At 41.5% G+C, this 25843-nt stretch overlaps 1 protein-coding gene across 1 annotated transcript in view; it reads left to right on the forward strand.

The window, feature by feature from the left end:
• Nucleotides 1–25843, forward strand: part of ATP8A2 (ATPase phospholipid transporting 8A2) — a 337944-nt gene that overhangs the window by 257338 nt on the left and 54763 nt on the right. The window lies entirely within an intron of this gene.

The raw sequence follows: 25843 nt of genomic DNA on the forward strand, positions 1-25843 counted from the left end.
AATGCTGAAAAGTATGTTGGGACTGTGTTCCTAGAACAGTGATTAGTTATCAAGCCTGTTAAAGAACTATTTGTCATGAAGTCCGAAGAAAGAAGATACTTGAGAAAAAGGGACTCAGCCCATACAACTAGCAATTCATAATTATTTTCAAGAACTTCAATGAAACTTCTTAAGGAGTTTTCCAACTCAGGTGAGAATCTCCTGCCCCAACTTCTTTTCCTGTCATTACTGGTAATACTGCCAGCAAAAGATGCTTCACAGGAGCTCCAAACTTTGAAACCTTTGGCAAAGGCCATATTTGGAGACGGAACAGATGAACCATTGGTATCTTCCAATGTGGTAATTTTTTTTGTTTCTTTTTCTTAGTATAAGGTTCTCATCTTTTGTTGCATTTGGCTTCCAAGCCACAAAGGTGATTTGTATTACATGGTAATCTCACTGTTTTCTTTTAATTTTTTAAAACATGTTTCCATTAAGAAGAGACTTTATAAGATCTCAGATATTCTGCTGTGGTTAGACTGCAATATGAAGTATTCATTGGTTTTGAGAGTTTTTTTCCCCAAGTGACATGTTGTATTGTCTTGTCTGAGAAAGGATTATTTTTATTCGGTCATTCATTTGATCATGTATCACTCATATTTTCCACCACTAAGCAAGTGGTCAAAGGTCTGCCTTCTAAGCATTTTTGTTATATATCCAGTTTTCCATACATTTCCAGACAGAAAAGGGAAAAAACACTCATGACGAGAACTTCTAAAATCCAAACTACCACATTTTCCCAAAAGCAATTTTTGGAATGCTTTCAAATGTGAAAAAGCCTCCTTTCATCTAAGTACTCTCAAAGGGTAGTGTTCAGGGATGATGTTGTTTCAGACCACATGTAATTTTGTTCAGGTTCACCAATTTGCTGGTTTTACTTACTTACTAATATTACACATACTGTGTATGGTCCTGTGAACTACATATGCTTTCAGAAGACAGAAATTGTAATACTTAGTCAAAGAATTCTGAGAATTATATTGTTACTCCATAGTAGGGTCCTACACTTTGTATGCAGAGAACTCCCAATGTCAACCCTTGACTTTTATTTGAAACTCTTGGAAATTGCTGCCAGTCATTTAGACAGTGCTGACCCAAGTTATCTGACTTGATAACAAATTTTCCTGTGTGTTCATGTTCCTTATTTAAAAAAAGTTGGCGATATAAAGTTATGTGTTTCAAATTAAATATATAAAAACTGGATATTTTTTAAATGGTAGACTCCAGTGGCCTTCAGATTAAACTAAAATTAAAATTTAATCTGGAACATAGACATGCCTTTTAACTTTTGCTGAAAATATTGCTTCCAACCTACATGTTTAGTTGTCTGACAACCTTGGCTGTATTTTCCAGAAGAGGACCTACTTCTCCCTGTGGAAATCCAAGATTATTTAAGCTGTTCTCCCATAGCCACCTGACAATTGCAGTATCAAACCTGAAATGTGGCTAATCATTAATGTATTTTACCAAGATGCTAGTTTAGAGAATCTTGAGACAGTCATTGAAGAAGTCAAGCAGAGGAGGAGGGACTTTGTGAGAAGCAAGAGTAGGTACGCCTCCAGCTATGGTCTTCCATAGCTCTATAATGCCTTCCAGATAGACTGGAGATTTAACAGTGCAATCCTATAAATCTTGCTTGGAACCTACTGTTGAAACCAAGCGTGCATCAAATTTCAGCCTTACCCTTTAACTTCTCTCTTCAGTGGTGGTGGTGATGGGATTGCATTGTGTATCTAAAAAACTTCTGGTCTTGCTGAGTGTCAGTATGAACTCGCACATTGCCTGAACTGCATAGTTCCAAAGGATTATGCAGCTACATATTGATGTCCCATAAATAGACTAAAGCCTCAGTGTGGAATATTGTTCAGATATACTGTACTACCCAAGAAATGACAGCACTAGTACTCAATAACTGCTTTTCCAGTAAGTTTATGTTAATGATGTCCAGGGTGCCACTTGCCTTGAAATCTAACCTTAGGGGAAAAAAGAAGCATTGGAAGATTTTCTTCTGGAGTACCAGGCTTGACATCATACTGAGGAATGATACTGACATACATCTTTCCAGTTGTGTGATTTGCTGACTCTGATTACTGTTTTGGGAGGGCTACCAGAAGGGTTAGCAAGCTTGGTCCTTCCTGGGAAGGACTCCCTCACCGCTGACAAGACTTGTTGTCAATATGTTATATTAAGTAATTGATTAATTAGCAGAGGGAGCAGAAACAGGATTGTACAGTGACACACCATGCCACAGATAGGCAGGTTCTGCATATACAGTAACAATCCCATGAGCATAGAGAAGTCATCAATTCTGAGAAGCTTCAAAGCCACCTGACTCAATTTGCTGCTTCAAAGTGGGTTCCTGCTTCAGTTCACTAATCTGATTCAGTGGGGCAATTCGATCAAAGCTTCACTGAATCAAAACACCATTTTCTTGGCCTGAATGTCTTATGCTTAGTATTCTACTATTCTTCGCATCAGTAGGCTACGCTAGGGCATCATGTTTTTCTCAGTACCTTTATATTTTTTCTTTTTTTTTCTTTTTTCTCATGCTTTTATTATTCCCCCAGACATGCCTGGAAAATTGAACTGTTCCAACTGTGGTTTGTTTGTGTCTGATCTCTCACATCTTATACCACAGCATTGATTTACTTATTTGCTTACTTACCTCTTTACAAAAAACCCCATACGTCACCTACTCATTTAATTCTAGGGGTTTACAATAATAAAAATATTTTAAAAGTGTAAAACACAGTTTCAGTAAGTAGAAAATTCTTCATTCACATATTAAGTCAGAAATCACATTTCTGTCTACCGGCATAGGTATTCCAGTGCCAGTCTTGTTCGCTTTCATTGTTAATGGCCTTTGGTCTGTTTGATGTGGCTTTCCAACTTTGGACTGCACCCCAGGCAGATGGATGGCATAGCATAATGAAGGGTGCGCACTTACCCAAAATGAGCAGTGGCAGCTCTTGTTGGAACAAGGAATCAGAGGAGGTAGAAACTCCTGCTTTGCCCATTCCAAAACAATTTTACAGGCCATGATTTTATTGTTATTATGTTATTTTTAAACCCGTTCTTATCTTAAGAAATTTGTCTGCTATGATAAATTGTTGATTTCGGTTAAGAAAAAGGAACTTGCCATTGTGGGTATGATAAACCCTGTGTTTGTTACAGCTGTGCTATTCTTAGCAAATGCACTGCAATAAATTGTAAAAGAAGTAAACCAAACCTAGTCAAGACTCTGTTGGAGAAACATCTGCCATGCTTCCTTTTCTAGGAGGAAATGGTCTGATACAAAGGAGCGGGTAGGGAGAACCACCAGTGACTTTTTTGTTTTGTAGCCTTATATTGTTTTGGATAACCCTCCGTCACATTTTCCTGGCAAAGGGGAAGCAGCACAGAGATTTTTAAGCGTGATGGCTACTGACTGCTCCTTTTCTTAAACTAAAACTAATCCATGTTATTGGCTGAAGTGAAGCTATACTTACATTTTCTTGACTGCTGCTCCTTTTTCTTTCATCCTACCCAAAACTAGAAGGCAGGGAGAACGAATGGTATAGTAAAGGGCTGGCTAACATCAGTGTTATCACCTCCATTTGTTTGAATTCCTGCCTTTAGTGATCCTGAACTTCCTCATGTCAGCTCTGCTGAGTGTGGTCTGATCACAAATGTTTGCAGGCCATAGATAAGCTGAGGAAACATAGTCAGTCTTCACCAGGCAGCCTGTATAGGCATGTGGCTTATGTGACTCATAATGGGAAAGCAGGTGCCTACCACATAGCTGTCTGGAGATTAAATAGTCTATAGGAAGACCAAAGGTTTATCTAATCCAGCATCCGGTTTCCCACAGTGACCAACCAGATGCTGATGGGAATTACATAAGCTGGAAATGGGGGCAATAGTCCTCTTTGAGGTTATCCCTCTCCAGTATTCAGAGACAAACTGTCATTTATGTATTTAGGTATGTGTCCTGATTTTAAAAAAAATCTCAAAATGGTTTTCAATTCTAATTAAAAGAATAATGTACAATTAACACATAATGTGTTAATTGTACATTAACACTAATATATTTATTTGTTTATTACATGTATATTCTGCCTTTCCCCTCATATCCATAGCATTTCCTCCCCCAGCCTGTGGAGTTCAGAGCAAGTGATGGGGCCAAAATCACCCAGTGAGTTTCCATGGCAGAGAATGGACTTGAACCTGAGTCTCCCTGGTCCTACTGTAGTCCAACACCTTAACCACTACACCACACTGGCTGTCCTACATAAATTATAGAAGAAAAAGAAAGGAATAACATTAAAAAAGGAGTAACTAAGAAAAAATGAGCAATAGAAGTTAAACCTCATAGTCACAGCAGCATTATTACAAAAGTCCTTGGAGAATAAAAATGTTTTGTATGGCCTGAAAATGTATTAAAAATGGGGGTAGACATCTCACTGGGGAGAGCATTCTAAAATCTGGGTTAACTACTGAAAACGCCAGCTTTCGGGTAGCTGCTTGCCACACCTTAGCCCAGCATTTCTCAATCACAGCAATTTAAGATGTGTGGACTTCAACTCCCAGAATTCCCCAATGAGCCTGGATGGGGAATTCTGGGAATTGTAGTCCACACTTCTTTTAATTTCTGAGATTGAGAAATGCTGCATTAGCCTAAGAGGGCACCTGGAATCTTTGAAGAACATTCAGTCAAATGCTGTGGTCCTAAAATGTGCAGGGTTTTCTAAGTTAAAACAAGCACCTTGTGTTGGACCTAGAAATTAACTGTGTTCATCTCATCCAATTCCATTCAATACTTTGACCTCAGCATTTTGTATTAACCATCTTCAAAGACATTCCTTCATATAACACACTGCAGTAATCTAAAGAAGAATTACTAGACATGGATTACTGCAACGAAGCTATCCAAGCAGAACTGTAGCTGGTGCACCAATCTATGCTGGCGAAAGGTGCATATTGCTACAGAGGCCCTTGTGTCTTTAGTGTCAAAGATGGGTCCAGAAGAATCTCCAAGAAGCTGATCCTTTAGAAGTGGCTTCAACCCCATCCAGAACAGGTTGAACGCCACTCCTCTGGACAGATAAGGGGTTTATTAAAAATAGTTCTGTTTTGTCTAGATTGAACTTGAGTTTTTGGCCCCATTACCATAGCTAGGAGGGATGCGGTGGCTCTGCGTGTTAAACCGCTGAGCTGCTGAGCTTGTCGATCGGAAGGTCGGCGGTTCGAATCCGCGTGACGGGGTGAGCTCCCGTTGCTAGTCCCAGCTTCTGCCAACCTAGCAGTTCGAAAACATGCAAATGTGAGTAGATTAATAGGTACTGCTTCGGCGGGCAGGTAACGGCGTTCCGTGTAGTCATGCTGGCCACATGACCACGGAAGTGTCTACGGACAAACGCCAGCTCTTTGGCTTTGAAACGGAGATGAGTACCACCCCCTAGAGTTGGACATGACTGGACTTAATGTCAAGGGAAACCTTTACCTTTACCATAGCTAAGCATTGATTCAGCAATATCATTGCCTTATATGGTTCTGGTGAAAAGGAAAGATACTAATTGAGTAATATCTTGGATAGTTCACAGAGTTGGGTATTAATGGACTTAGTCAAATTATTCTTGATATTTACTGCAATAAGTTGAATACATCCTTTTTCAAGTGAGTACATCTTTCAACATAACCTTACAATACCAGCATCTTCACATTTGTCAATGCAGGTGGCAGAGAACCACAAGGAAAGCAAAATATAAAGACAAAGAAAGGTTAAGAATCCATGGTCCATGGAGTTATCCAGATACAGGACAGGGATCTCTACTGTACCAGTTTATTAGCAAGTTGTTGTTGTTGTTGTTTATTTGTTTAGTCGCTTCCGACGCTTTGTGACCTCATGGACCAGCCCACGCCAGAGCTTCCTGTCGGTCGTCAACACCCCCAGCTCCCCCAGGGACGAGTCCGTCAACTCTAGAATATCATCCATCCACCTTGCCCTTGGTCGGCCCCTCTTCCTTTTGCCCTCCATTCTCCCTAGCATCAGCATCTTCTCCAGGGTGTCCTGTCTTCTCATTATGTGGCCAAAGTATTTCAGTTTTGCCTTTAATATCATTCCCTCAAGTGAGCAGTCTGGCTTTATTTCCTGGAGGATAGACTGGTTTGATCTTCTTGCAGTCCAAGGCACTCTCAGAATTTTCCTCCAACACCACAGTTCCAAAGCATCGATCTTCCTTCTCTCAGCCTTCCTTATGGTCCAGCTCTCACAGCCATATGTTACTACGGGAAACACCATTGCTTTAACTATGTGGACCTTTGTTGTCAGTGTGATGTCTCTGCTCTTAAATATTTTATCGAGATTTGTCATTGCTCTTCTCCCGAGGATTAAGCGTCTTCTGATTTCCTGACTGCAGTCAGCATCTGCAGTCATCTTCGCACCTAGAAATGCAAAGTCTTTCACTGCCTCTACATTTTCTCCCTCTTTTGTTGTTTATTCATTTAGTCGCTTCCGACTCTTCATGACTTCATGGACCAGCCCACGCCAGAGCTTCCTGTCGGTCGTCAACACCCCCAGCTCCCCCAGGGACGAGTCCGTCACCTCTAGAATATCATCCATCCATCTTGCCCTTGGTCGGCCCCTCTTCCTTTTGCCTTCCACTCTCCCTAGCATCAGCATCTTCTCCAGGCTGTCCTGTCTTCTCATGATGTGGCCAAAGTATTTCAGTTTTGCCTTTAATAGCATTCCCTCAAGTGAGCAGTCTGGCTTTATTTCCTGGAGGATGGACTGGTTTGATCTTCTTGCAGTCCAAGGCACTCTCAGAATTTTCCTCCAACACCACAGTTCAAAAGCATTGATCTTCCTTCTCTCAGCCTTCCTTATGGTCCAGCTCTCGCAGCCATATGTTACTACAGGGAACACCATTGCTTTAACTATGCGGGCCTTTGTTGTCAGTGTGATGTCTCTGCTCTTAACTATTTTATCGAGATTGGTCATTGCTCTTCTCCCAAGGATTAAGCGTCTTCTGATTTCCTGACTGCAGTCAGCATCTGCAGTAATCTTTGCACCTAGGAATACAAAGTCTTTCACTGCTTCTACATTTTCTCCCTCTATTTGCCAGTTATCAATCAAGCTGGTTGCCATAATCTTAGTTTTTTTTGAGGTTTAGCTGCAAACCAGCTTTTGCACTTTCTTCTTTCACCTTCATCATAAGGCTCCTCAGTTCCTCTTCACTTTCAGCCATCAAAGTGGTATCATCTGCATATCTGAGATTGTTAATGTTTCTTCCAGCGATTTTAACTCCAGCCTTGGATTCCTCAAGCCCAACATGTCGCATGATGTGTTCGTGTACAAGTTGAATAGGTAGGGTGAGAGTATACAGCCCTGCCGTACTCCTTTCCCAATCTTAAACCAGTCCGTTGTTCCGTGGTCTGTTCTTACTGTTGCTACTTGGTCGTTATACAAATTCTTCAGGAGGCAGACAAGATGACTTGGTATCCCCATACCGCTAAGAACTTGCCACAATTTGTTATGGTCCACACAGTCAAAGGCTTTAGAATAGTCAATAAAACAGAAATAGATGTTTTTCTGAAACTCCCTGGCTTTTTCCATTATCCAGCGGATATTGGCAATTTGGTCCCTAGTTCCTCTGCCTTTTCTAAACCCAGCTTGTACATCTGGCAATTCTCGCTCCATGAATTGCTGAAGTCTACCTTGCAGGATCTTGAGCATTACCTTACTGGCAAGTGAAATGAGTGCCACTGTTCGATAGTTTGAACATTCTTTAGTGTTTCCCTTTTTTGGTATGGGGATATAAGTTGATGTTTTCCAATTGGATGGCCATTCTTGTGTTTTCCAAATTTGCCTGCATATAGCATGCATTACCTTGACAGCATCATCTTGCAAGATTTTGAACAGTTCAGCTGGGATGCCGTCGTCTCCTGCTGCCTTGTTATTAGCAATGCTTCTTAAGGCCCATTCAACCTCACTCTTCAGGATGTCTGGCTCTAGCTCACTGACCACACCGTCAAAGCTATCCCCGATATTGTTATCCTTCCTATACAGGTCTTCTGTATATTCTTGCCACCTTTTCTTGATCTCTTCTTCTTCTGTTAGGTCCTTGCCATCTTTCTTTTTGACCATACCCATTATTGCCTGGAATTTACCTCCGATGTTTCTAATTTTCTGGAAGAGGTCTCTTGTCCTTCCTATTCTATTGTCTTCTTCCACTTCCGCACATTGCTTGTTTAAAAATAATTCCTTATCTCTTCTGGCTAACCTCTGGAATTTTGCATTTAATTGGGCATATCTCCCCCTATCACTGTTGCCTTTTGCTGTCCTTCTTTCTTGGGCTACTTCTAGTGTCTCAGCAGACAGCCATTTTGCCTTCTTGGTTTTCTCTTTCTTTGGGATGTATTTTGTTGCCGCCTCCTGAACAATGTTGCGGACTTCTGTCCATAGTTCTTCTGGGACCCTATCTACTAAGTCCAGTCCCTTAAATCTATTCTTCACCTCCACTGCATATTCCTTGGGAATATTAGTGAGCTCATATCTAGCTGATCTGTGGGTCTTCCCTAATCTCTTTAGTCTGATCCTAAATTGTGCAAGAAGACTACAGTCAGCTCCAGGTCTTGTTTTTACCGACTGTATAGATGTCCGCCACCTTTGGCTGCAAAGGATGTAGTCAATCTGGTTTCGGTGTTGTCCATCTGGGGAAGTCCATGTATAAAGCCGTCTCTTAGGTTGCTGGAAGAGAGTGTTTGTTATGCACAGTGAGTTGTCTTGGCAAAATTCTATCAGCCTATGTCCTGCTTCGTTTTGTTCACCCAGGCCATGCTTACCTGTAATTCCAGGTGTCATTTGACTGCCCACCTTAGCATTCCAGCCTCCCGTGATGAAAATAGCATCTCTTTTAGGCGTGTTGTCCAGTAGGTGCTGCAGATCCTCATAGAACTGCTCTACTTCAGCTTCTTCAGCATCTGTGGTTGGGGCGTATATTTGGATCACTGTGATGTTAGATGGCTTGCCCTGAATTCGAATTGAGATCATTCTATCGTTTTTTGGGTTGTATCCAAGCACTGCTTTAGCCACTTCACTATTAATTATGAAGGCTACTCCATTTCTTCTGTGGTCCTCTTGTCCACAGTAGTAGATCTGGTGGTCATTTGATGTGAAGTGGCCCATTCCAGTCCATTTCAGTTCACTGATGCCCAGGATGTCTATCTTTAATCTTGACATCTCACCAATAACCACATCCAATTTGCCCTGGCTCATAGATCTTACATTCCAGGTTCCAATGGCGTGTTGATCCTTAGAACATCGGATTCGCCGTTCACCACCAGCACCGTCGGCCACTAGCCGTCCTTTTGGCTTTGAGCTAGCTGCGTCATCACGTCTGTTGCTAATTGAGCTCATCCTCTGTTCCTCCCCAGTAGCATTTTGACCATCTTCCGACCTGGGGGTCTCATCTTCCGACGGTATACCAACATATCTCTGGTTGTACTGATCCATTTAGTTTTCATGGCAAGAATACTGGGGTGGGTTGCCATTACCTTCCCCAGGGATCGCATTTAGTCTGGCCTCTCTGTCATGACCTTCCCATCTTGGGTGGCCCTTCACGGTTTAGCTCATGGCATCATTGAGGTGCTCAAGCTCCAGCACCACGACAAGGTAATGATCCTTTGCTGAAGTTATTAGCAAGTTATGATTTAATTAAATCTTCTGAGTCTGGTTAGTTAAAGAAACAAAACTGGTTTAAATTGGCTGAAGTTTGAATTCTAAACTAAGAATGTAGTGTTTTGGGAAATTATGGCATTACCACAATCTTATTTCAAGTAAGAAGCTTCTGATCCAGCGTGGAAAACCATTCTTGATTTTATCGAGTAGAGAGGAGTGGTGGTGTAGATCTTATTCATATCCGTAATGTGCCCAGGTTGTAAAATTTCGGCCAATGCTATGTAAAATATATAATACACAGGAGATCTGGGGATTCCATAAGCCCATTCACATACTACCCTTTGACAGCAAATGCAGAAAAATCTTCACTCATTGGATGAACACAATATAGAGTCGTCTGCTATACAGTTATCTTCTTGAAAGAATCCCCTTTAGTTTTGAAGACAAACAAGTTAAGAGCCTGCAAAAGCTATGAGGAAAAAACCAAAATTGCTTAAATTCTCTTGGAACCCATTAGAGACTCTACAGCTTTGCTTTGGTCTGAATGGTATGGGATACTTGATGTTGAGCAAATATGCCATTTGATGCAATAAGCAAAGATACGTGATAACGAACTGAGCAGCCTGGTGAAAAAAACTGTAAATGATCAAATTGAGGAGCTAAATTCCAGCTTAGTCTTTTCTGTGTTCATGGAACTTTTAAGCTGTATTTCTGTAACAGTTTACTCAGGTGTACATCCAATAGAAATCCACAAGACTTTAGGTAGACATAGAGTTGCAGTAGCAGTAAAGTATGGTACAAGCAGAACTTGTTGGTCTGAGGTTCCATGGTTTGAATGGGTTGTGAAGCACTTTAACCATTGCACCTTGTTACACTGGGCAAACCACCATTTTTTTCTTTTAAGACAGCAAGAGCTGTTCCGCATCCCAGAAAAGAAATGTCATGTGGAACAAAGAGAAATAAGAACTACAGAGGACAGTGCCTGAGTCCAATTATGCTCATTAATTCAATTTGAGTGGGGAATGTGTGTAAATAAACCCTGGCAGCTGTAGCGGCTCTGGTTTCAGCAGGGCTTTGGCAGGAATGCAGAGCCAGTGGATGCAAAAACCTGGCTCTCACCAAGAAATCACAGATAGACAGATGCAGCTAGAATTGCAGAGATAGTGGATTGGCAATAAGATGAAGGAATAATGTTGTACATTGGCTTATAGGTAGACAGCAGCAGGATATTCACATGTGCTCATACTAAGTCCGAAAGAATTAATTAGAGCAGTCAGTGAATAAAGAAAGGGATTGCAAATCTAAACTGTGTGGTTTAAATTAAAATTTTACATAGGAGCTGCGAATATAAATCTTGATAGTCATATTGATCTGTCAGCCTTCCCAGGTAGATCAGACAGAAAACATGATCAGATGACCTAATTCTATTTTATTGTAAGGCCACATTAACAGAATCTTGCAAGTCTGAAAGTACAAAGCTCCTGCCATCTCCTTTACAGCCTGAGAAGCTAGGGAGGGTCCCTTCTGAGCCTCTTTCTCTGCCCATTATGCAGCTGTGGGCTATGCCTTCTCTTATCTGACCATTCCCTAAGCAGCATCTCTTTGCTCCATTTCTCAAGGTCTTTCTCACGTACCATTACATCATTATACAAGTTGATGCTGGTCTTACTGAAGACCAATTATGAAGGCAACCTTTATTGGAAAAAAGCAACCTGTGATGAGCTATCCCTTCTCACCATATTTATTTATTTAAATTGATTTATATGGCCACTATCATGGAGCTATGGAAATATATGGAAGAGGAGGCCAAGAAAATCCACAATATGCCACCCTATGCCCCCACATTAAGGGGGAATGGGAAGGGGTGATGGTGGAGTACAGAATTTTCTATTTTCAGTACCAAAATCTATCATTATCATATCTGCAGCAAACTTTTTTCCATTTTGTGGCAGACCTCGACCCAATGGGCAAAAACTGCAGGAAAGCAGAGCTTAGTTAATTTTTGTATTTTGACATTGGAAAAATCTGCATCAGGAGGTAACAGACTTTCCTTGACTGACCATCTTTCAGAGGCAACATAGAAGCAAAATTCCTGCATTGAGCAAAGGATTAAACTTGATGATCGTAAAGGTTCCTTCTAATTCAGTGATTCTATAATTAATGAAGATGTTGTTGGGTTTTTTGGCTGGATTTATTTTCCATCTACCTTTTCCCCATCTTCTACTTGTCCTCAAACAACTTTATAGTGTGTTAATCTGCAGCTTCTTAAATTCTAACACTTTTACCAAAACACAGTGGTCAAAATTACAGTTATCCTTTCATTCTGCATGCTGAGTGAAATTGACTTATCCAATTGTCCTGTGGTGATGTAATACTGCATTTTGCCAAGAGCAGTTTATAGTTTTGTGTGAAGAGCAACTGTAAACAGTTAGAAAAGGACACCTTTGCAGAGTTAGAATTTTCAGAGTCAAAAAGAAGGGATGAAAATGTTAAAGAAGGCATTTGTGGTTTCCTACTCAGAGATGTTAATGTTATTCTTATGCTTTGGGACTACAAAGATACTAGTTTGGCTATTCTTTGACCATTGCTAAGTTATATATTGGAAATGAATGATCAGTGAACAAGGAATCAACTCCGACTACATCACGCTGCTCAAAGAAGCAAATACCAACTGCTTCACAAATATTACTCCCTTTGAAACCGAAATACGAATACCAGTGGAGAAAGGTGTAAAGGAAGGCAATACAATCTCACCTAAACTTTTCAATGCTTGTTTGGAAAATATCATGCACAAAAAGAAATGGGAAGATGGAATTGATATAAACGGAGAGAAGATAAACCATCTCAGATTTGTGGGCGATGTACTGATCGCAAAGGATGCTCAAAAGCTGCAAAAACGCTTTGATAACTTGACACTGAAAGCAGAAAGGTGGGTATAAAGATGAATCACACTAAAACAAACTTTATGCAGACAGGGAACCTTCCAAAATTCCAAATGAGGCTTCAGAATGAACTTATCAAAGAGGTTGACCACTATGTCTACCTGGGATGGCTAATCAAAATGAACAACGATCAAAGAGAAGAACTGGTCAGAAGACAGAAAGCTGGATGGGCTAGATACAACTCCATTAGGGAAGTCTTACAGAATGAGAATATTGACGGAAGACTGCTTGCTAATCTTTTTAATTCGACTGTCTTATCGGCGTTGCTATATGGAAGTGAAACATGGTTGCTAACAAAGGCAGAAGAGGAAGAGCTTTCAAGAGTAGTCAGGGCTATAGAAAGATTCGTGCTGACAGTTTCTCTCTGAGACCACATCCCAAGCAGCCAGATTAGAGCATGAAGTGAAATAAATGATGTCATTGTCGAGTATCGAAAACAGAAGCTACACTGGGCAGGACATGTTGTGCGCATGTCGGATGGCTGTTGGACAAAAGCAGTTGCTGAATGTATCCAAAAGAAGTAAAAAGACCTATTGGCCAACCTCCAAGGAGATGGGAAGATCCAGTAGTCAAGGACTTCGGCCAAACCTGGAGAAGGAAAGCCAGGATTCAAGATGAATGCAAAGCAAGTTGCAACCAGCAGGACTCTGTCTGGCAACAGTCTGGTCAATCAAGGTGATCAAGGTGATACTGGAAGTAGCTCTGATAGAATCACATAGAGGTTCCTTACTGCAATCCAAGGGGCTCCCTTCTGAAAATCATGCATGCAGATCATATAACCATTGCTTTTGGTCTCCTGACCTTGAGATCATGCATTCCCATTCTCACAGGCTGCTCATGATCAGAGCTGCGTTTAATACTTATTAGTTACTATGTCACTCAGAGTTTTGAAATCTGTTACTGGTTTTAACCATACGTAAAGGATAGAAATTATTAAACATGCAGGAAACAATAATAAATCATAGAATCCTAGAGTTGGAAACTTCTGCTTAGTGTAAGAATTCCAAATCGAACCCTCCCAAACAGATGGTTTTCTAGCCTCCATTTAAAGACATTCAATGATGAAAGACCTGCCACCTCTGTGAGTAATTGATACCACTGCTGAACTGCACTTAGCATTACAAAATATTTTCCAATGGCTATGCCTGAAGTTTGAAACGGAGTTTTTCTTTGGCTGATCTTGTTAGATTTTTGGCATCCATGCCTGCCATTCACAATATTAAATGGCTAAAAAGTCTTCAACTCCTAACAAACCATTGCATAAATGGTTGAGTAAATCTTTAGTGTACATTTCACAGTTATAAGACACAAATACCTAATATTTGTATATTAATTGTCTTCCAAACCCGTTTTATCTATCTGAAAATCTAATTCTAGAGAAGGTATTTGGCTATCATGTCTAGTAACTACTGATAGTCTTATCCTCCATGAATTCATTGAAATTCATCTGGAGTTGAATTATAATATGAAATAATATGTACAGACCAAAGTCAAGAATGTTATAGGAGTCAGGAACAAGGAAACATGAAGCCAGATGCTCAAGTTGCTTCCAGTAACTGGAAGGAAGCCCCTCTGTGGTTAAATCACCTCCCCAGCAAGCCTGCAGAGCTGTAAGTCTTCTTGTTCAGCTGCTGATGAAATGGCACCCAGCTGGCTTGAGGAGTCAGCAGCTAGCTGCTTGCTTGCAAGACATGGACTTCCATGGGGTACAGGGTCCACAGAGTGAGGTTGGGGGAGCCTTCCCCACTTCCTGGCACCCATGTTGGCTGTTAAGGCTTTGGTGCTGGCTGAAGAGGGCCTGGAGAGGCTTGGTGTTGACAGAGAAGGCTCAGCCACTGACGAATCTATGGGTGCCACACCCAGCGGGATCCAATCCACCCACATTTTGGATCCCAGCCCTTGGGGTGTGACATCTACATGGTGTTCAAAGACCATCTGGAAACTACAATCGATTCAAAATGCAGTGGCCCAGCCACTAGTTGATGATTGTTGCCAAAAGCACATTAAACCTGTACTTCAGGGTCTGTATGTGTTTCCAACTGGTATACAGGTGCAATTCAAAGTGCTGGTTTTGATGTATAAAGTCCTGTATGCTTGGCACTATCAGCCCTGCAAGGTGGACGATCTCAGGAAACAGACTCCATGTGAAATGTTAGAACTCACTTCTATTGATAAAGGCTATAAGAGAACCTAGAAAGCCTGACAGTATTTCTCCATCCCTTCCTCTAACACCAAAGAGTCAAAGTGGGGCAATCTTTCTTTATCATACTTTCTGTTTTCCGTGGCTAAGCTGACATTTCCCTAACAGCTGCCACATATTTTCTTCAAGGCCATCTCAGTACTCCTCTACACCATAGCCTAAAGTTAAGCAGGTTTTCTCATGGACTGATAACTAGTGAAAGATCAGGAAACAGAATAGGAATATGTATATTGACAGATTGCAAGTGGAGATGCAGTATGTATAATCAATCGGTGTTCAGACCGGGGCTTTTCAACCTGTTTATAAATTAGCTGAAATTGGAGTGAGCAATGAAAGAGCAATTGGACCCAAATTATTCATGGTGGTAAAATCAGAAAGAGACTGAGAAGAACCCAGAGGAATTTCTCTAAGCTAAAGAAAACAGGCTTTAAAATGACAAATGAAGTTCAGGGTATATGCAGTTCGGGGCATCTTGAACCATATTGGAAGATATGTGCATTAATGTGATCTGAAATGGAAAGGAATCTCGGAGTCCTGATGATAGTGTGATGAAAATGTCAAGCTAGGATGTGGTGGCTGTAAAAGGTGAGAACTATGAAAGAAATAATAAGGAAAGGATTGAAAATAATAATGGAAATATAACAATAGCCTTATTTGCTGCTTTTGGGAAACTATATATAGTTCTTGTCATCTCATTTCAAATAGGAATAGCACAAAATTGAGAAGATGCAGAAAAGGAAATTAGAATGACTAGAGCAGTGTTTCTCAGCCTTAGCAACTTTTAAGACGTGTGCACTTCAACTGGCTGGGGAATTCTGGGAGTTGAAGTCCACACTTCTTGAAGTTGCCATGGTTGAGAAACACTGGATTAGAGAGTGCCTTTGCTGGAAGAGCCAGTTTGGTGTAGTGGTTAAGGCATCAGGCTAGAAACCAGGAGTCTGTGAGTTCTAGTCCTGCCTTAGGCAGGAAAGCCAGCTGGGTGACCTTGGGCCAGTCACTCTCTCTCAGCCCAACTCACCTCACAGGGTTGTTGTTGTGGGGAAAATAGGAGGAGGAAGGAGTACTAGGTATCTTTGCCGCCTTGAATTATTTATAAAAATAATAAAAGCGGGATTTTAAAAAATCTGAAAAAAAAGAAAGACTAAAGCATTTGGGGCTTTTTGGATTAGTATGTTAGCTTATTGGATTTGAGGAAGGAAAACTAAACTTGACAGACCTCACTCAAGTGAAAAAAAAACCTGCTTAAGAACCTAAGAGAATTTTATTGGTGTAAAATAGATTTAGTTGTACAGTGTTTCCTCCTCCTGCCCCACTATTTCAAGCATTTAATTTGTTTGGCTTTTTGTTCTTAACCCTTTTTCTTCATGTTGCGTAATGTTTACTATTCTTAAAGGGAATAGCATGATGGATATGTAATTGTGTTGTTGAGATTTTTTCACTTGTCTGCTATATTCTTCTGTATTGTGATGATCCATGTTTGTACCTAATACGAAAACTAAGCCATGAGAACTTATATGATAGTGACAGATTACCCCTACCAGACACCCTTCAGGAGTTTCTTGAGATGTTTGCAGATTGAGTGATGCATCATCAAATAATCCGCCTGTTTGTGTGAATCAGCTCCTAGGAATGTTTGAATGGTTTCGTTAGCAATCATTACGTGGCAGACCCTAAGGATAGACTCTTGTTGATAGTGGAAGCCTCTTTGTGGAACCATCTCCTTAAAAATGCACCATTCTGTTAATTCCTGGTGTTCAAAGGTCCATTTCATTAATGAGATCTTATCAGATATACCTTATCAGATAGTTACCTTGTCATGGTGCTGGAGATGGAGCACCTCAATGATGCCATGAGCTAAACCATGAAGGGCCACCCAAGACGGGAAGGTCATGACAGAGAGGTCAGACTAAATGCGATCCCTGGGGAAGGTAATGGCAACCCACCCCAGTATTCTTCCCGTGAAAACTAACTAGATCAGTACAACCAGAGATATGTCGGTATACCATCGGAAGATGAGACCCCCAGGTCGGAAGATGGTCAAAATGCTACTGGGGAGGAACAGAGGATGAGTTCAACTAGCCCCAGACGTGATGACGCAGCTAGCTCAAAGCCGAAAGGATGGCTAGCAGCCAACAGTGCTGGTGGTGAACGGCAAATCCAATGTTCTAAGGATCAACACACCATTGGAACCTGGAACGTAAGATCTATGAGCCAGGGCAAATTGGATGTGGTTATTGGTGAGATGTCAAGATTAAAGATAGACATTTTGGGCATCAGTGAACTGAAATGGACTGGAATGGGCCACTTCACATCAAATGACCACCAGATCTACTACTGTGGACAAGAGGACCACAGAAGAAATGGAGTAGCCTTCATAATTAATAGTAAAGTGGCTAAAGCAGTGCTTGGATACAACCCAAAAAACGATAGAATGATCTCAATTCGAATTCAGGGCAAGCCATCTAACATCACAGTGATCCAAATATATGCCCCAAACACAGATGCTGAAGAAGCTGAAGTAGAGCAGTTCTATGAGGGTCTGCAGCACCTACTGGACAACACACCTAAAAGAGACATTATTTTCATCACGGGAGACTGGAATGCTAAGGTGGGCAGTCAGATGACACCTGGAATTACAGGTAAGCATGGCCTGGGAGAAGAAAATGAAGCAGGACATAGGCTGATAGAATTTTGCCAAGACAACTCACTGTGCATAACAAACACTCTCTTCCAACAACCTAAGAGACGGCTTTATACATGGACTTCCCCAGATGGACAACACCGAAATCAGATTGACTACATCCTTTGCAGCCAAAGGTGGCGGACATCTATGCGGTCGGTAAAAACAAGACCTGGAGCTGACTGTAGTTCAGATCACAAACTTCTTCTTGCACAATTTAGGATCAGACTCAAGAGATTAGGGAAGACCCACAGATCAGCTAGATATGAGCTCACTAATATTCCTAAGAAATATGCAGTGGAGGTGAAGAATAGATTTAAGGGACTGGACTTAGTAGATAGGGTCCCGGAAGAACTCTGGACAGAGGTTCGCAACATTCTCCAGGAGGCGGCAACAAAATACATCCCAAAGAAAGAGAAAACCAAGAAGGCAAAATGGCTGTCTGCTGAGACACTAGAACTAGCCCAAGAATGAAGGAAAGCAAAAGGCAACAGCGATAGGGAGAGATATGCCCAATTAAATGCAAAATTCCAGAGGTTAGCCAGAAGAGATAAGGAATTATTTTTAAACAAGCAATGTGCGGAAGTGGAAGAAGACAATAGAATAGGAAGGACAAGAGACCTCTTCCAGAAAATTAGAAACATCGGAGGTAAATTCCAGGCAATAATGGGTATGGTCAAAAAGAAAGATGGCAAGGACCTAACAGAAGAAGAAGAGATCAAGAAAAGGTGGCAAGAATATACGGAAGACCTGTATAGGAAGGATGACAATATTGGGGATAGCTTTGACGGTGTGGTCAGTGAGCTAGAGCCAGACATCCTGAAGAGTGAGGTTGAATGGGCCTTAAGAAGCATTGCTAATAACAAGGCAGCAGGAGACAACGGCATCCCAGCTGAACTGTTCAAAATCTTGCAAGATGATGCGGTCAAGGTAATGCATGCTATATGCCAGCAAATTTGGAAAACACAAGAATGGCCATCAGATTGGAAAAAATCAACTTATATCCCCATACCAAAAAAGGGGAACACTAAAGAATGTTCAAACTATCGAACAGTGGCACTCATTTCACATGCCAGGAAGGTAATGCTCAAGATCCTGCAAGGTAGACTTCAGCAATTCATGGAGCGAGAATTGCCAGATGTACAAGCTGGGTTTAGAAAAGGCAGAGGAACTAGGGACCAAATTGCCAATATCCGCTGGATCATGGAAAAAGCCAGGGAGTTTCAGAAAAACATCTATTTCTGTTTTATTGACTATTCTAAAGCCTTTGACTGTGTGGACCATAACAAATTGTGGCAAGTTCTTAGTGGTATGGGGATACCAGTCATCTTGTATGCCTCCTGAAGAATCTGTATAATGACCAAGTAGCAACAGTAAGAACAGACCACGGAACAACGGACTGGTTTAAGATTGGGAAAGGAGTACGGCAGGGTTGTATACTCTCACCCTATTCAACTTGTACGCAGAACACATCATGCGACAAGCTGGGCTTGAGGAATCCAAGGCTGGAGTTAAAATTGCTGGAAGAAACATTAACAATCTCAGATATGCAGATGATACCACTTTGATGGCTGAAAGCGAAGAGGAACTGAGGAGCCTTACGAGGAAGGTGAAAGAAGAAAGTGCAAAAGCTGGCTTGCAGCTAAACCTCAAAAAAACCAAGATTATGGCAACCAGCTTGATTGATAACTGGCAAATAGAGGGAGAAAATGTAGAAGCAGTGAAAGACTTTGTATTTCTAGGTGCAAAGATTACTGCAGATGCTGACGTCAGTCAGGAAATCAGAAGACGCTTAATCCTTGGGAGAAGAGCAATGACCAATCTCGATAAAATAATTAAGAGCAGAGACATCACACTGACAACAAAGGTCCACATAGTTAAAGCAATGGTGTTCCCCGTAGTAACATATGGCTGCAAGAGCTGGACCATAAGGAAGGCTGAGAGAAGGAAGATCGATGCTTTTGAACGGTGGTGTTGGAGGAAAATTCTGAGAGTGCCTTGGACTGCAAGAAGATCGAACCAGTCCATCCTCCAGGAAATAAAGCCAGACTGCTCACTTGAGGGAATGCTATTAAAGGCAAAACTGAAATACTTTGGCCACATAATGAGAAGACAGGACAGCCTGGAGAAGATGCTGATGCTAGGGAGAGTGGAAGGCAAAGGAAGAGGGGCCAACCAAGGGCAAGATGGATAGATGATATTCGAGAGGTAACAGACTCGTCCCTGGGGGAGCTGGTGGTGTTGACGACCGACAGGAAGCTCTGGCGTGGGCTGGTCCATGAAGTCACGAAGAGTCGGAAGCGACTGAACGAATAAACATCAGATATACCACCCATTTATTGCTTTATTGCCAGGGTCTGTAAGCATTCAGTTTTCATTTAAAATGTTCATTATTTCCAGATTCTTGTAATTGTCATACATTAATTTTGTCATCAACCACAGTGAAATTACTTTGAAATGGCAATTTAATAAATATAATAGCAATAATATTTTCCCCAATCTGCTTCTTAGCTCAATCACTCTGTGTGTGAGTCTGTGTGTGACTTTATACTTTCCCAGACTGCTTTTCCTTCTTCATGCATAAAAAAGTATCTTTCTTTCTGCACACACTTACAAGTTTTCCCCCGATAAAATTCAAAGTTCTGTTCGTGATTTGCTCCTGGGGAGCCGTGATTCCAGGTTTTTTCCCTGACCTGTGTAGGTCAGCAGGAGTCCGGGCAAAAACAGCTTTTAAATTACAGGGTAGAGTTCATTTTTTCATTTCTCCTGAGGGACTCCTTACTAAGGAATAAGCACTGTAGATACGTATGTGTTGTGTGTGTGTGTGGAGAGAAGACGAAAGAGAGAGAGCCCTTCCTACTAACAATATATGTGAGCCAGAGCAGTTAATTGAATAACCTCGGGTCTAGCAGGAGGGGTTAAAATGTATTCTGCTGCCCTAGTCTGTTTAATACTGTATCCCAGCAGGAGCTTCAAGGGGCAGTCAGTTTGAAACCTCTGCAAAGTCCTCCAGTCGCAGGAAAGCACTGAAGGGCATTTTCCAAAATATACTTCGTTAATGAGTGTCTCTGCAGCTTAAAGTGAGTTTCTGTACCTCAGGTGAAACTTTGACCTGAAGCCAATGCAACAGGGACCCCCTCCAAAACAATGAGGCACAGCACAGCCCTTTCTACTGGACGTTTTCCTTTCCTTCTAAAGTGACTCCACTAGACAATAGTTGAGGCCTCACCAAGAAGAATTTTATCACAATACAGTGTGTGTGTGTGTGTGTGTGTGTGTGGTGTATTACTGAATCTATTACTGAATGTGAAACATTTTTTCTCTTTTCCTCTTTTTCTGGTCCTCTGCCTTTCCTGCTACAAAGATTTAGACCCTAGCCCACCAGTCTCACCCAAAGGCAAGATCTCTGCCCAGCATCAGTTCCAATTCCCAATTCAGTAAATTTATTAAGGAATCCAGCAGGGATGAGTCAGAAGGGGTTAGTTACAATTTAAAATAAATACTTTACTAATTAAATCTGACCAGACTGATATAGCTATTAATCAGGAATCTGAACATTTGAAGATATTTACATGATAATTGCCTTGGACTCCACAGCAGAGCCTTTCCTTGCTTTCTGCCAGCCTCTTGAAGACCAAGCAACCAAAAGGATCTTTTCTAAAGGGGTTAATGCAAGGGGTCCAGTCAGTATCATAGCTAACATCATTAGGTGTCTCCCAGGTGGTTTCTGTAGTACTTGTTTAGCATAAGGTCAAGTTATAGGAAAATCAATTAGGGTATTTTAGTGAAAGAAAGCCAAGCCCATGGGGTGAAAGGTGAGGGTTCTTAACCATTCTCTCCCAGAAACCATCTGGGTTATAAACAGCCTTTGCCCTACCTCCAGTTTTGGCCCATCTGCTTTGTAGTACGTTCACTGCCACCATCTATCTTGGGGGAAAGGAATACCTTGATCTGGCTTTCTCCCCTTAGCACTGAGTTGCAAGAGAGATAGAGCATCCTGCCACTTGAATGCTTACTTGCTAGTTAACTTGAAGTCATCATCATCATCATCATCATCATCAAAACTCTGTAACAACATCTCCTGGCCCTTGTACTTTTGATGCATGTGACCATAGAAGAACAACCCCCCCCTCCTTTTTTGAGGAGATGGAACAAGAGCACAAAAATGTAAAAAAAAAGAAAAAAGAAAACAAGAAGGAAAACTTTCTTTTAACTAAAAAAACTCATTCAATCGTTGACAAGCAACATGTATTAATAATCTATTGCGGCAAATCAGGTTGAGATTTTACTTTCTGCTATTGTATAAGAATCAGTCAATCCACATCCAAAAACTTCACATTTCTTGGTGTTTAGACACTAGATTCAAAATACTGTGTCATGTTAAGAATCTTGTTATTCTCAGTAAAAATAAGACAAGTACAGACCATGTGTTAATTATCTACTGTACCTCTGAATTATATCTGAATGACAAGGCAATTACAACCAAAATTTATTGCTAAGCAATTTTTAATCTAGCATTGCTAACTTTTCCCAGTAGTTGGATCAAGGTCCAGCAGTCTTCTTCCAGATGTGTTGGATAGAAAGTCTTATCTCCTTAGCCAATATAGGAATATCTGAAGGGCACTTGATTGGCATAGAGGGTATCAACAATGCTGGACTAGAAAAGAAGGTTGTTGTTTATTCGATCAGTCGCTTCCGACTCTTCGTGACTTCATGGACCAGCCCATGCCAGAACTTCCTGTTGGTCATCAACACCCCCAGCTCCCCCAGGGACAAGCCTGTCACCTCTAGAATCTCATCCATCCACCTTGCCCTTGGTCGGCCCCTCTTCCTTTTGCCTTCCACTCTCCCTAGCATCAGCATCTTCTCCAAGGTGTCCTGTCTTCTTGTTATGTGGCCAAAATATTTCAGTTTTGCCTTTAATATCATTCCCTCCACCGTACTGATCTTTCTGTTGTGGAACTTCTTGTAAGTCTCTGCAGATCCTAGAACATTTTACAGCCTAGAGTCACATAAATTAGATTTACTAACATTTCTTTTTACAGCTACATATAGTTTCAGTATATTAAAGCATAAGTTATGAGATCCACATGATGAAATCTTTCTCTCCTGCCCCATCCCCCAAAGTTTGCCCATATAATTTGCTGTCAAATAATACGTGCATGTCATGGAGGAAAACTACATCAAAAGAGTTAAGAATTCATAAAAAATATTGTGGATCAAGTGATTACAGCAATAAAAGGGGAACTCCTGCTTGAATAATGCCTTCAGATTTTCTGGAATGGAATGCTGCCAGCTGCTTTTACAATCCCATCATTTTTAAACAACTGCCCACTAGGGCCAAGGCACTCATCTCTCCAAAATCAGTAACAAATGAGCTCTTTTTCAAAAGGGAATACTGTATTATGTCATCTTGCAAATTAGGAAGCCACAGTTTGCATCTGTATATATCTGTACCTAATCAGGAATGCCCAGAAGAGTTATTCTGACTCTTAGTAACCACAACAGCAAAAGAATGAAGTTTTTTAAGCTGTTCCTAGTTTTTCATCCAGATGCTGGAAGCTATCCAGTCCCACCCTCTCATGCTGCAGACCCCGTCTGCAGGAGAACATCTGGTGAGGTCCAGGAGGCAGGCCTTCTCTGCAGCAGCTCCTGCCCTCTGGAACACCCTTCTCCCGGAAGTGAGGCTGGCCTTTTCTCTTTTGGACTTCAGGAAATGATTGAAGACCTGGCTTTGGCACCATGCCTGGAGTGGGGAGAGGAAGAGCCACTCTTGGGGTTGGTTGGCTCCCTAGTCCTGCCGAGGCCAGTCTTGTTCCCCTCTGGGTGGTATTAGATCTGCCATTACTTGGATCTCATTACATTTTATATTTATTTATTGATATTGATATTGATAGATTAATATTATTATGATTTTATCAAATTCTCAACTGTTTTATTGTGAAGCGCCCAGAGTCCCCCCGTATGAGGGAGATGGGCGGTGATAAAAATATGATAAATAAAGAAAATAATCGGAAGATGAGACTCCCAGGTCAGAAGATGGTCAAAATGCTACTGGGGAGGAACAGAGGATGAGTTCAACTAGCCCCAGACGTGATGACGCAGCTAGCTCAAAGCCAAAAGGATGGCTAGCGGCCGACGGTGCTGGTGGTGAACGGTGAATCCGATGTTCTAAGGATCAACACACCATTGGAACCTGGAATGTAAGATCTATGAGCCAGGGCAAATTGGATGTGGTTATTGGTGAGATGTCAAGATTAAAGATAGACATTCTGGGCATCAGTGAACTGAAATGGACTGGAATGGGCCACTTCACATCAGATGACCACCAGATCTACTACTGTGGACAAGAGGACCACAGAAGAAATGGAGTAGCCTTCATAATTAATAGTAAAGTGGCTAAAGCAGTGCTCGGATACAATCCAAAAAACGATAGAATGATCTCAATTCGAATTCAGGGCAAGCCATCTAACATCACAGTGATCCAAATATATGCCCCAACCACAGATGCTGAAGACGTTGAAGTAGAGCAGTTCTATGAGGATCTGCAGCACCTACTGGACAACACACCTAAAAGAGACATTATTTTCATCACAGGAGTCTGGAATGCTAAGGTGGGCAGTCAGATGACACCTGGAATTACAGGTAAGCATGGCCTGGGAGAAGAAAACGAAGCAGGATATAGGCTGATAGAATTTTGCCAAGACAACTCACTGTGCATAACAAACACTCTCTTCCAACAACCTAAGAGACGGCTTTATACATGGACTTCCCCAGATGGACAACACCGAAACCAGATTGACTACATCCTTTGCAGCCAAAGGTGGCGGACATCTATGCGGTCGGTAAAAACAAGACCTGGAGCTGACTGTAGTTCAGATCACGAACTTCTTCTTGCACAATTTAGGATCAGACTCAAGAGATTAGGGAAGACCCACAGATCAGCTAGATATGAGCTCACTAATATTCCCAAGGAATATGCAGTGGAGGTGAAGAATAGATTTAAGGGACTGGACTTAGTAGATAGGGTCCCAGAAGAACTCTGGACAGAAGTTCGCAACATTCTCCAGGAGGCGGCAACAAAATACATCCCAAAGAAAGAGAAAACCAAGAAGGCAAAATGGCTGTCTGCTGAGACACTAGAAGTAGCCCAAGAAAGAAGGAAAGCAAAAGGTAACAGCGATAGGGAGAGATATGCCCAATTAAATGCAAAATTCCAGAGATTAGCTAGAAGAGACAAGAAATTATTTTTAAACAAGCAATGTGCAGAAGTGGAAGAAGACAATAGAATAGGAAGGACAAGAGACCTCTTCCAGAAAATTAGAAACATCAGAGGTAAATTCCAGGCAAAAATGGGTATGATCAAAAACAAAGATGGCAAGGACCTAACAGAACAAGAAGAGATCAAGAAAAGGTGGCAAGAATATACGGAAGACCTGTATAGGAAGGATAACAATATTGGGGATAGCTTTGACGGTGTGGTCAGTGAGCTAGAGCCAGACATCCTGAAAAGTGAGGTTGAATGGGCCTTAAAAAGCATTCTTACAACAAGGCAGCAGGAGACGACGGCATCCCAGCTGAACTGTTCAAAATCTTGCAAGATGATGCTGTCAAGGTAATGCATGCTGTACGCCAGCAAATTTGGAAATCCCAAGAATGGCCATCCGATTGGAAAAAATCAACTTATATCCCCATACCAAAAAAGGGAAACACTAAAGAATGTTCAAACTATCGAACAGTGGCACTCATTTCACATGCCAGTAAGGCAATGCTCAAGATCCTGCAAGGTAGACTTCAGCAATTCATGGAGCGAGAATTGCCAGATGTACAAGCTGGGTTTAAAAAAGGCAGAGGATCTAGTAACTAGGGACCAAATTGCCAATATCCGCTAGATAATGGAAAAAGCCAGGGAGTTTCAGAAAAACATCTATTTCTGTTTTATTGACTATTCTAAAGCCTTTGACTGTGTGGACCATAACAAATTGTGGCAAGTTCTTAGCGGTATGGGGATACCAAGTCATCTTGTCTGCCTTCTGAGGAATCTGTATAATGACCAAGTAGCAACAGTAAGAACAGGCCACAGAACAACAGACTGGTTTAAGATTGGGAAAGGAGTACGGCAGGGTTGTATACTCTCACCCTATTCAACTTGTACGCAGAACACATCATGCGACAAGCTGGGCTTGAGGAATCCAAGGCTGGAGTTAAAATCTCTGGAAGAAACATTAACAATCTCAGATATGCAGATGATACCACTTTGATGGCTGAAAGCGAAGAGGAACTGAGGAGCCTTACGAGGAAGGTGAAAGAAGAAAGTGCAAAAG

This window comes from Candoia aspera, chromosome 5 (assembly GCF_035149785.1).
Source record: "Candoia aspera isolate rCanAsp1 chromosome 5, rCanAsp1.hap2, whole genome shotgun sequence".
NCBI lineage: Eukaryota > Metazoa > Chordata > Lepidosauria > Squamata > Boidae > Candoia > Candoia aspera.